This window comes from Rhipicephalus microplus, chromosome 9 (genome assembly GCF_043290135.1).
Source record: "Rhipicephalus microplus isolate Deutch F79 chromosome 9, USDA_Rmic, whole genome shotgun sequence".
Classification (NCBI taxonomy): Eukaryota; Metazoa; Arthropoda; class Arachnida; order Ixodida; family Ixodidae; genus Rhipicephalus; species Rhipicephalus microplus.
Genome location: NC_134708.1, coordinates 38,611,720 through 38,625,044, shown reverse-complemented (window position 1 = coordinate 38,625,044; position 13,325 = coordinate 38,611,720).

Sequence of the window (13,325 nt, the reverse complement as noted above, 5' to 3'; positions counted from 1 at the left end):
GTCCCTGTCTGTTTCTTTCACATTCTTTTTAACGGATATTTCCTTTTGGTTTGGTGTTCTGCTGTTGTCTTAATACTGCTTGACAATATTCTAGTTCGCTTCCGCCATTTAGTATCAACATTCTTCACGTACAAGTAGCTGAATACCTTCCTAGCCCAACGCTCCTACCCCATTTCTCTCAATCGTTTCTCAAATTTTATCTTGCTGCTAGCTTCGCTGCACTCGAATATATCCATCCCATGTCACCCTGTACCTACTGATTTGGGTTATTCCCGTGTGCTCCCTAAGCAAATCTACGTATGCCATGTTTTTTTAATTTCCAATCTTGCTTGAAACTCTGATTTCATGCACAAGACCTAATTGCCGAATGTCAAACCCGGTACCATGGCACCTTTTCAAATCCTTCTCACAACGTCGTGGCTATTGCAGTTCCGTAGTGCCCTATATTTATTACAGCTGCATTCCTGTTACCCTAAGTCATCACGTATCTTTCATGCTTCTTTAAGTACTGAGCCCTGTTGTTTATCAATACGCTCAAATATTTGTATTTATCATGTATATCTAGCGTGACTTCCCGCATCTTATGCTCGCTGCCTTGTTATCATTGAAAATAATGATTGCAAATTTTTCCGTACTGAACTTCAAGTTTAACCTATCTTCCTCATTACCGCAGATGTCTATCAATTCCTGCAGATCTTCTTTGTTGTCGGCTTTTAATACTATATCTTCTGCATACATCAATGCTGGTAATGACTCTTCAACGTGTTTTCCTTCCTTGGCAAAAAAAAAAAAAAACAGGCTGAATCCGAGTGATCGCCCCTTTAATTTGGCTTCTCGTTTCTATAGATACAGCATAAATAACAAAGGTGACAGGGGACATTCTTGTCGAAGCCCGTGTTGTATCTCTAGAGGTTCTGATAACTGTTCTTCGCTTTTATAACCAGATCGGCCGGTGGCTACCGCCACCTAGCCTTAATACTGAGTGAACAAAAACTAGATTTATTTTTTTTTCTCTTGAAGTAGTGAAGTTAAGGACTGGCACTTTACAAGTGTAGGATTTATTTTCACTCGTGCCTTGATTGTAGTTATTAATCAGGTAACCTCCATCTAATTATTTATACACGCTTAAAGTCTATTTTGCCCTCGCTGTCTTTAAACCCCAGTGCTTTGAAAAACTCTGCGCCATGATACTGAACTATATACAGGGTGAAGCCCTTTACAGAACATTATGAAGTGTTAGGCAGCTTCCTCCTCCTCTGCGCTTAAAGAACGCTGAGCTCCCTCGTGCCGCGTCCTTTATTATTTTTTGATAAAACGGGCCCTGCCTCGTTTGCAACCTTCTTTTCATCCTTTTATTAATTTATTCACTAACTGTGTTCTTGTGTATTGGCAGGCAACTGCGGAGCATCTTAGGATGTGTTCGAGCATGTGGCCTCTGCCCAATTAAATGGAGCGGCTCTCCCAGTATGTTTCACACCGAGACGATAATCTCTCGAAGGAGGAAGGGTGCCGTCTTTTTTCTGCCGCTGTGAAGGTTTGTTGCGTGGTGTCTTGAATAACCGTTGCGGATCCTGTGTTTGTGCATGCCCGCGTACAACCGCAGACTCATGACTTTCTTTTGCCGAAACGCAGTAACGCGACTTCAAGTCCTCCATGGCCTCGCTTTTCAGACAAGGCGGATATCATTTTCTGTGTACTCTCGTGTGGCGGCTGCGACGGTATCAATCATCACGCACTTATCTGGTTTTCCGCGCATGTTGCACTTATCCGCACTTAACAGTCTTCTGCAAATTTTTACCTCGCGCGAAGACTATATTTACTCCTTCATCCGAAACTTAATAGGCCCGTACGTTGAGACTTCTGCAGATGGACACGTATTCAGACCTGAGCTCCCTTCTCGCTATTTATCCTGACGTGTTCTCCAATGACGCTTGACTCGCATGGTGGGACGTAGCCACGCTCGCTCACATGCTCTGAGAGTGCAATGCAGTGTACACTAACCCCGACACAACTTCGGTCAGGTGGGAGGCAGCCCTACACAGCTCCCTCCTAGCCGTCCAACTTTGGGCAGTCCAGCATGCAGGCCCGCCAAGCGGCCGAAAGGCTTGGCCTAACGGTACTTTTGCACTTCGGTTCTCGACTGGCGGCCGCGGTGATGAGCGACGAATACATTAAATACCCTCCTCGTAACCCTAACATATTTAAGTTTACTAATATAACGGCTAGTGAGATTGTAGCTGTAGTTTGTGGTATGCCAGTTAAATTCTCAGTCGGATGCGACAATATACCTTCTTTAGCGCTAAAGGAATGCATTGACATCCTTTTTGTGCCTCCAGAAAAAATCTTTATTTTTATCATTTTATACGTCAACCTATCCCGAACTTCTTAAATTGTCAAAGATTATCCCGATTTACAAGGCAGGCGAAAAAAACCTACCAGAAAACTACCGTCTCATTTCCATTTAAAGTATCATAAATATTGTGTTTGAAAAACTAATAGTTAAACGAAATATGTCTTTCATAGAACACGAAAGTATTCTTACAACCTGTCAACATGTGTTTAGAAAGGGCAGGTCAACCGACACAGCTGTTTTGTCACTTTCCGAACTTATCAATTTGCACCTAGATAACAAGCAGAACAGTGGTAGGTATATTTCTAGATATAAACAAAGCCTTTGTAACTGTCAATCACAAGATATCATTAAATAAACTAGAATGCTATGGATTTCATGGAATGTGTCTTGAGTTCTTTAAAAGCTATCTGGGAAACCGTAACAAACAGTGCAATTAGCCAACACCCAATCAGAGCTTTTTAATACAACTATAAGAGTACCCCAAGGCTCCGTTCTTAGACCAATATTTTTCTCGCTGTTTATTAACGACTTGCCTAGCGTGGCACAAAACTACTCCATATTTATGTATGCTGATGATACAGCTCTTATATGCGCTCAAGATTCTTTTAACCAAACCATAGCATCTGCGAACTCAGAGCTTGTTGATATCCACCAGTGGTTCTCTTCAACTGCACTAACATTAAATATACACAAATCCAAGTACATTGTGTTTACTTCACCACGCAAAACCCTCGAGGAACACACATACACACTGACACTAAATAATTCAGTGCTGCAAAGAGTACATACGATAAAATACCTAGGCGTTACCCTGGATGAAAATTTTAACTGGAAACCTCACATTGGCGAAGTCTGCCAAAAAATTCAGTAAAGCTTGTTATCTTCTATATAAATGTCGAGACCTTTTTGATTTACCGACTTTACGTGTAATTTGCTTTAGCATATTCCATAGTCATTTAAACTACTGTGTTGTCACCTGGGGTCACACATACTGCACGTACCTAGAACCGATAATAAAACTTCAGAAAAGAGCAATACGATTTATAAAGAATTCGGACTATACGGCACACACACTACCACTCTTTCAAATTCTAAACATCATGCCGTTCAAAGCACTAATAGATTATAAAACAGCTCTCATGGTCCATTCAAGTATAAACACTAACTATCCAGTTTCCTCAGCAAATTTTTCATGTTCCAATTATGAAAGCCGCAACAAAGGAAAAGGAAAATAGCTGACTCAGAAAACAAAGAACGTATACGGTAAAAGAAAACTTACTGCTAATGGAGTCGCCGGGTAGAATAACCTTTCACAAGAAATAAAACAGAGTAAGAGTTTCTCTCTTGAACTAAAAAATAATTATTAAATAAAATAAAGACGCCCAATAATACAATGCTAGGAATAGTTATATTAAATACATTTTCAAAAAAAGTTCTGTAGCGCCCTTTTACAATACTTACGTACACGCCTATCTGCAATTATGTAATATGTATGTATTATGCATTAGAATCAATTTTCTTGCACTCCTTAATCAATATTGTTATGCTATACAGATATATATGTCATGATTAGTTTTCATATATGAAAATGCGCTCAATTATTTGTTGTGAAGTTTGATATGTTCTTAAACGATGCCATACATACCTTTCTTTTTTTTCTTTTTGCATCAATGGCCATGATCACTCGCCAAGCACTGTAAATTCATGTTCAGTTCTCCATGTGTAAAAGACTTGCATTTGTAAACTTTCTTTTGTGTGTAAATGACATGCCCATTTCTAAATTACTTTTTTGAATGAATCCCCACTAGCCTTTGGCTAGGGATTCAGATGCATTTTTTACACTGTTGTATACTGTACACTATTTTCATGTCAATAAAACTCAATTCAATTCAATTAAAAAAAACGGTCCCGACGTGGGAGTCACCCGCTGCGCGCTAACGCTGACCTTGCAGGACTCCAATAAAATTTAGCAACCAATTAACCGGCAGGTCCCTAACCATTTCAGGCTACTATCGCACGGAAAACAGAAAACTCCTCTTTTAATGGACGGACGGGTATAACTGACTGTGCCCTTTGGAATGGTCAGCGCGTCATGATTTAGATTGGTCAGATTGGTCAGATGTCAAAGAGGGGGAAAATAACGAAAAGAGAAAAATAAAATGAGAATATGATGGGGTAGGTGTGAACGGCAGATCGAGGGTAATTCGAAGATTGTGGTAATTTAGGGAAGCTGCTAATATTTACAGCAATACACCCTACCTGCCCACACTTCGCCCAAATAAGTGGAATGTGTGAGGAACCCACGCGTTTAGTATTCGATGCAATCTGCGGTTGGCTTGTTCGCCCCTCCCTTGGTCTATGTATATTGTCAATTATACCTTCATGGCTTGAAATTTTGTGTGTATACGTGCATTAGATGTCCGCCGTTAGATTGGAGCTCTGTATGAAGCGAGACAGTGCCTAATATGGCGGCATTATGTGTAAGCAAGTTACGCATGATCAACTAGCCGTTCGTCACCTATTTTCAGTGAAAACCTTTTTTATTGAGTCAATGTACGACAATACTTAAGATGCTTAAGCCTCGTAATGTCTTACGTGGCTTAAGTATCTCTATATTTTCTCGCCTCTGAAAACAATGCTCGAAAAGACATATGAGCGAGACCCGACACCAACTTTTGTGGATTTCGTGATATTGCGGTTACTCATGGTAGAACTGCAGGTGTGTTACGAGACGTTGCGATTACTGGAAGGCTTCATATTACTTGGAGCATGTTAAGCTCCTTCATCCACAAGCACAAACGTCGGTACAAGAGCCTCGTTTTGCTGCTCCGCCGCGAACGCACAATCTTATGCGAGTCACAGCTTAAATTCTCACTTGGCATTCAATTATCGGTTTCCGAACGTAGAAGTTTTAACAGCCTACCATGGCTCATTAACTTAGATGAGTAACAAATTAAGAGTGCTAAATCTTACGTATTTCGCGAAGACTCTGACTCGAGAATCGTCCCCAGCAGCAGAAGTAGAGGAGACACTTTTTTAACAAAAACATAAATTTATTTCCATGCATGCCGAGGTATTCGTGCTCTGCCACTAGAGTACACATGGCCTAACTCTCCGCCCTTTCTTTTTGTCTTCTTTTTGGTTCATGCCTTTCAAAAAAAATGTGGACACGAGTGAGGCAATAAAATCGCACCACACTTTTTTTTGGTCAAGAGAGCACCATGCTTTGGGCAGCCAATTTGTTGCGTCTCGCCAATCCCCTTCAGCATCTCTATGGCCGACTTGGCGTTAAGACGTGCTGAGCTCAATAAACGAGTGATCTTGTCCTCAAGGTTCAGGATGAGGGTATAAAGGGAATTCGACGAATGCTAATGTCCGCCCAAATCCCACAGCTTGCTTGCCTGGGCTGGGAGATTTCCTGGCACATTTTCTCTCGAGACAAAACAGGCGTTCTTGCACTCATCAGAATTATTGCTAAGTATACGCTTTCTTGCAACGTAGCCTGCGACATAATATACAAGGCGGGAGACACTTCGCTCAGCAGTGTACGATGCATGATCTATCGACACTATCGACACCCAGCCACAAAGCACCAACTCTGGGTCGTTTTTTTTTTTTTTACCATTGACATCCTCGGGCATTTCAGAGGGACCTAGTGCAAACACTGACTGATGGCATACTTGCAATGTAGCGACTGCTTGCGAAGAAAATCCCAGCACACATGCAGCAAACACAGGGAAGTGCGCCGCTCCCTACCCGCGCCGCTGCCATGAGCGCCCCTTGCGGCATCGGCGCGCCGAGTGACCCTCTCCGACAAGCGAAAAGCGCCCCGCTCATCTCACCTCCCCATTCCAGCCACCCTAATGATGGGTAGTGCACACATTTGCCTAGTCTTCGTTCTTGCGGTGGGTGAATCGTACTTGCGGCTTTGTTTATTGCTGTGTTTCGGTTTTGTTTTGAAAGAAAAAACGAACCCTTTTGAACTTAGGGACTTGATTGGAAATAGTAAGCTTAAAACAATAAGGTTGTGAGGCACAAACGGTGAACGTTTGCTAATTTATGTTTTCGTGGAAAAACAGCTCCAAGCCACACGAACACACACGGAGCCAGAAGCAGGCCAGAAGTACGAAAATTAGACAAATGTGTGTACTACCCATCATTCCCATGCTCGTTGAAGTGCCGTGCGTTGCAGCTCCCATAGAGAGTAGCGCCAGAGTTCCCTCAGGTTAGTATTGTGGGAAACTCTATGCCTACTAGCCTGGGGCATGACTGATGGTGGCGCTGAGAACCTCGCCTGTATGACGTCATAACGGACTTTCGCTCGCTTTCTTTTGCTAAGTAGGCCTGGCGCCGTATACAAACCGTATGAACCACCATTGTGATAAAATTCAATGAAGAGGCAATTCAGTTGGTTATCTTGTGCGTGGTGGCTAGCGACGCTGCTCGAACAACCGTGGGACTCTGCTTTTTACGCTCATTTTAGAAGACAGCTCTTCGTTTCTTAGAACTGCGGCCGCTTGTCTCTATGGCGAGTGCTGCGCAATAGTGTAATGCTGTCCATCATGAACTTTCTTACAAAGCAACACCAGAAAAAAAAAATACAGGACTATGAAGGAGTAAAAGAGAAAGAAAAGACGGCGCTTTTTTTTTTGTTCTACTCCTTCCCTGTCCTGTATTTTTTTTTTCTGGTGATGCGCTGTAAGAAAGTTCACAATGGATCCTAACCAACTTGCCCAACTTACCGTCTTACTACAGGTGTAATACTGTTTTGTGCCTCAGTGGACTTCGTCAGCTCGTGAAAAGGACGTTAGCTGACACAACTAACTCGAAGACCTGTAGCTGAAGAAAAGGTGGATAGTGAAACGCTGAATGAAAAAGCATCCCACGACTTCATCGATCGTGAGCAGCAAGCACTTCGCTGCAGTGACTTCTTCTACCCACAGCACGTGCCTCTCTTTGGTAAGCTTGTAACCTTGTTCGAGTTCCTTGCAAGTACTTTAGCGAGCCTAAAAGTGGGCTATAATCAGGTCATGAGCAAGCTATAAGCATAACTGACATACACCAGGTGTGTCACGGCGCCAGGGATGGGTAAAAAAGGCTGGAGCCCCCCCCCCCCCCCCCGCCCCTTCTCCCTTCCCAAGAGGGAACATATTCATAACACAATGTCTAACTTCGCCGCCTCACTGCCCCCCAGAAAAAACTTCCTGATCGTGCCCCACCCCCTCTGATGACGTGGCCTCCGCATCGCGTCTCGTGAGCGCTGCTGAGCGGCGTAGGACGTGTCAGACAACGGCTGTATTTAGATCGTGTGCGTGTACTGCACACACGTACATGACAAGCACACCGATAGCGGTCTGCTTATCCCCAATTTATAAGCGATAACGTGCTGCTAGTGATTTCACCTGAAGCAGTGGAGACGCTTTATTTAAAAATCGTAACTCGTTAAGTTTTTCGTGCGTGAGCAGAAACCAGCTAGCCTTTGCCGTGGTATGTTACGTTACACGTAAGTAGAAATATCAGCCGTCATGCAGACACTGCGGAATCAGGCCGTCGATTAAGCATATATAAACATCCTGGAAGAAATCTACAGGCGATCAACTGCTACCATAGTGCTTCATAAAGAAAGCAACAGAATACCAATCAAGAAGGGTGTAAGGCAGGGGGACACGATCTCCCCAGTGCTATATACCGCGTGCTTACAGGAGGTTTTCAGAAGCCTAGAATGGGAACAGTTAGGGACAAGAGTTGATGAAGAGTAGTACCTCAGTAACCTGCGCTTTACCGATGACATTGCGTTGCTGAGTAACTCAGAGGACGAATTGAAACTCATTATTACGGAGTTAGACAAGGAGAGCAGCAAGGTGGGTCTTAAAATTAATCTGCAGAAAACGAAAGTAATGTACAACAACCTCGGAAGAGAGCAGCGCTTCGAGATAGGTAATGGTGCACATGAAGTTGTAAAAGGCTATGTCTACTTAGGGCAGGTAATAACCGCGGAGCCGAATCACGAGATTGAAGTAACTAGACGAATAAGAATGGGGTGAAGCACATTTGGAAGCACTCTCAAATTATGACAGGTGGATTGCCACTATCCCATAAGAGGAACGTATATAACAGCTGCATCTTGCAGGTACTTAGCTACGGAGCAGAAACCTGGAGACTTACAAAGAGGGTTCAGCTTAAATTGAGGACGACGCACCGAGCAATGGAAAGAAATATGGTAGGTGTAACCTTAAGAGAGAAGAAGAGAGCAGAGTGGATTAGGGAACAAACGGGGGTTAACGATATCATAGTTGAAATAAAGAAGAGGAAATGGACATGGGCCGGGCATGTAGCGCGTAGACAGGATAACCGCTGGTCATTAAGGGTAACTAACTGGATTCCCAGAGAAAGCAAGCGTGTTAGGGGGAGACAGAAAATTAGGTGGGCAGATGAGATTAAGAAGTTTGCGGGTGTAAATTGGCAGCAGCAAGCACAGGACCGGGTTAACTGGTGGAACATGGGAGAGGCATTTGTCCTCCAGTGGACGTAGTCAAACTGGTGATGATGATGATGTTATGTTACACGTTGAGTCCACCCGCTTTGTTCGAACAGCTAGCATTCGCCACTTAACTGCAGTCGATCACGATGGAGACGTTGTGTGGCGTGTTCGGAAGTACACTTGTTCGCAGGAGGAGAGCCGCGACGGGGATGCGGTCTCCGGTGACAGCCTCGACCGCGCATTCAACAATTTGGCCTGCGTCGTACACCGCCTCGCCCTCGGTGAGACACCGCGACGTTTTGCAAGCTTTGTGTGCCTGTAGAAGCTGGAGCAAGGCTCGTTTCATTACTGAACTATCAAAAGAAACCGCCGAGTGAATTCGTATCGTACGGCGGAATGTGTGGATAACGAGCGAGAACACCAGTATATAGTTTCACTTTCTACAGCGCGGTTGGTGGCATCGGCGCCGGCCATTAGAGTGATTTCCTTGCCCTGCTTGCTTAGGGTAGCACGTATTTGGTTCAGAACAGAACACAGGACAGAATGGACGCTCACTTGAAACCGAATTTCTTCGAAAACGCTTCACGCCAAGAAGGCCTATGCCCAGGCGCACTGGCAACAGACACTGTCGCAAAAAGCTTTTACAGATCGCCAAAAAACCCCGTAGCAATCTGATATGTTGAAGGAGGGGGGGGGGGGGGGGTACATTTAAGCTGTATAAACATTCAACTGCCGTGGAGGAATTTTGTCTCTTTCATTTTCAGGTGAACCGAAAGTGCGCTAATGCACGCGTCTGCTGCTATCTCTATTCGGTCCACCTCCAAACTTTATTTCACGCCTGGCCTTTTCTCGGCCCACGAAGTCAGCCTTTTCGGAAAGTGCTGTGCATTCGCACTTCCTGCAATGCACAGGAAGGTGCGCCCCGTCATTCCGAGCCTTGATCGTAGCTGAGTGCTCTCTTAATCTGTCATTAAGAGACATCGCTGCGTTTTGCCGATATAAGCTTTTCCAGTGGAATCTTGTAAACTACTGCACAGGGAACAAACTGCTGCTTATGTTGTTTTTTTTCGCGCGCTGTTCTTTTTTTCTTTCTTCACTGGTAAGAGGGCACAAACGTGAGAGCTTCAGGGGTGCCGTAAAGAGGAAGTTCACGCCATGCTTTAATTATATCCTCTTTAGGGATGTGCTAAAGGGTGTGAATGTATGGCATGATGACATGCTTGTTGAGTCTCTCTCTCTGCGATATGAGATAGAACTCCTTCACAGCAGTAAAATGTTTCGATATCAAGCGAGCATCCTTTCTGTCATGTGTTCTTTTCGTAACCAAATCTGCTCTCCCCTAAGGTAGATGTTGAACCAACGAGCCCAACAACTGACCATATTGAAGCATGTTTATTCCTAGCCAGTGAGTCGTTTTGATCGCAACTGAAACGAGTTCGTTATTGCACTAAACCGAAATCGGTGAAGGTGTTCGCTGAATTTCGCGAAGCTGCTCGCTCGACAAAGTTCTCGCCTGAAGCAGACGATCCGCGTGCAGGAGCCGCGGAGGCTTTTGCGTGATTGAGAGCGGAGTCCTTGTTCTGACTTCACACGCAAGAGGGCGCCACTTCAATATCTTTAAAGCGTTCTTTTAGTGACACACGACTGCGTTTTTGCATTGTAGAGGGGTTCCAAATATTTAATGGACGTGCATCAAGAGACGCCGCTCACGCGTTCTTCATCGAGCGTGAAAGATCTGTACAACGGAGAGTTCCGTACAACGCAGTCGTGTATTAAGCAGAGGACGCTTGAAAACGCTGCGGTAGCGAGAGCGTCTCTATTCCTTATTTATGATGTTCCTTGAGCTTTTGATTTTTTTTTGCAAAAGAACAAATTGACAGATTTCTCCAAAAAAAAACATGAAATGCTTGATTCTGGGAATATTTGAGGTAACCTACAATACAAAGTTAATATTTTGCCTTTTTATCTGCCAGCGCAAGCAACGGACGCTCATCGGCGTCTTTGATACACGCAATCCGCGTCCGACAAAAATGCTGCTTAATATAACGTGAGCTGCAGAGTTCGTTAGCGCGAACTGCGTATGGCAATTACGCCGAGGGGTGTCCCAATTTCGAGCACTTGCAAGTACCACCACGGCCGCTGGATACCAGTGGCCGTGGTCTCGCGGTGTTCAGCGTTCATCAATTGGCAGAGCGTTCGCGCAGGTCTGCTCTGCCACGGCCGCTGGTTACCAGCGACGCTGCTTACGCTAACGTCACAGTGCGTGTGGGTGCCGGTGGTTCCGCACTACCGTTTTGGGAGCGAGCTCCTCACGACCCATTTAAAGTAATTGCAATAAGTATTGCAGCAAAAACGGACTTGCCAACCGTGTGCTATAGGCACACTACTCTACTGACTAGGTGAATGGATGTATGCTATATGAGCGTCCTCTTTATAACGGGGCGGTGACATGTGTGCCACCAGGCTCGTAAGAAAAAAAATTAAAAGAAAACTTTCTTTTCATGTTGACCCAATACTTCATCTTCGTGACGAGAACGCCTCTAGCGGCAGCGTTCGCGTCCGTGTGTGAATTTTTAAACGCCGTGGTTAGCGGCAGTGTTTGCGCCGACTACTTCGTCTTGTTTTTTTTTCGCACTTTTGCGAAAGTTTCTCCTTTGGCGGTCATGACATGACTCAGCCTACCAGCAACAAGGTTTCCCGTGCTGTTGGCTGTTACACTATGCATAATATATCACCAGCAGATCAAAGCTTTACCGCTTTGCGAAGGCTCACCGGGAGCAGAGACGCCAACGTGGGATGCGACTTGTCTGCCGTCTATTGTGAATGAAGTTGGTTCACTGATTCACTTACGCCGAATAGCTGCCACGAAGAGTTTGCTTAATTCTGCTTATTTCTAGCGCAGCGTTGATAGAACAACCTGGGAGTCGTTAGAGAAATAACATAATGAGCAGTAGGATATTCGAGGGGAATGCTAAGGTCAGTGAACTGAAGCATTCAGCCTACCACCACCTAAGCATTTCCATAATTTTAGAAGAAGGCTGCCAAATACTGGCTGTATGTGCATACATCCTCGGCGCAATTTATTTCATTATTGATTTTTTTAGTTGTATTCCCTTGATGCAATTTCCAGCAACCAGTACTGGATAAGAAAAGCACTGTCGAAAAGATATTCAAAAAGTGTATGTTTATTGCAGGAAAAATTGCGAAAAAAGAAACAAAAAAAGATTGAACAATACAGCCAAGAAGCTCACACATATCGGTGGAACACAACGACAACTTCATTTGGATATTTTATCTGGTCCTCTTCCTACTGAATTCAAACTGCACGCACAACAATGACTAGTTTAATACAGAAGAAAATGCAAACGTATGCGCCAATTTACGCCAGGCAAATATGCAGTCATGTTCCAAAGACAATCACAACGTAACATAAATCACGAGGTCACAAAAATCAAACAGTACAGCCAAGGTACTCACAAGAACTCATGAATCGGTGAAACACGACGACAACCAGAGACACAGCAGTTAGCACAGAAGAATACAAAAAAAAAACGTTTGCGAATTTATGTCAAGCAGTCGTCATATCACAAGAGCAATCACAAGCTCTACGTTCGAGCGTCTGACGTTAAAAAAGATTGCACACGTCTGAGACCAGTGCAACTGGTGAGGAATGTCGCAAGCCGCATATTGTTGCCTTGCTCAAAAATAAATAAATAAAGACACTTGGTGTTTCCCTTTCATTACGTAAAAGCTTTAATAGGTAAATGACCAAGATGGCATGTTTATCAAGACAGCCGTAAGACAGCAACCACTTGGAAAGCATCTGTCAGCACGAAACGCCACTTCGTTACACAATCTCAAAGGGCAACAAGCTGCCGTGTGGTCTATGACTATTGGATGTGTTACTATAAAGATTTACTAGTTCGAATTCATCAAGCACTAACAGATGGTTACGGGACTAGAATAGACATATTTCTGATATATGAAACACTACTTCAGAACGCATCACAGCCTGACAGATGAATAAGTGGGCACCACTTCCACCAACTCAGCGATCAGTGAAATAAATGACGAAACGCTTCTTTTCTTTAAAAATGTTCGCTTCTCGTCTAATGAATTTCGGCAAAAATGATGAAACCTTGAAACACCGCATGACTACGCTTAAAAATAAAATGATTAGTACTAAAAACACCAAGGGAGACGCTGCTTCTCAGAAGCAGCATCGTAGGTTTACACAAACTCAGGCCACGTGTTAATTAAATAGAATAACAAAAACTGTCAATATGCATAACTGTTGTAGAGTGTGCCTAGCACTCGCAATTCAATGTACACACGGGCATTGAATATAAAGTTTGATTAATCAAATTAGTACAGTGAAAGCTCGTTATTTGGACATTTGGATTGGATATACTTTCTGGTCCTGGCCACCATGTGCATTGTTCAAACCTTCTGTAATACTGCCCCTGTTAGTGACCGTAGTTACACCAGGCT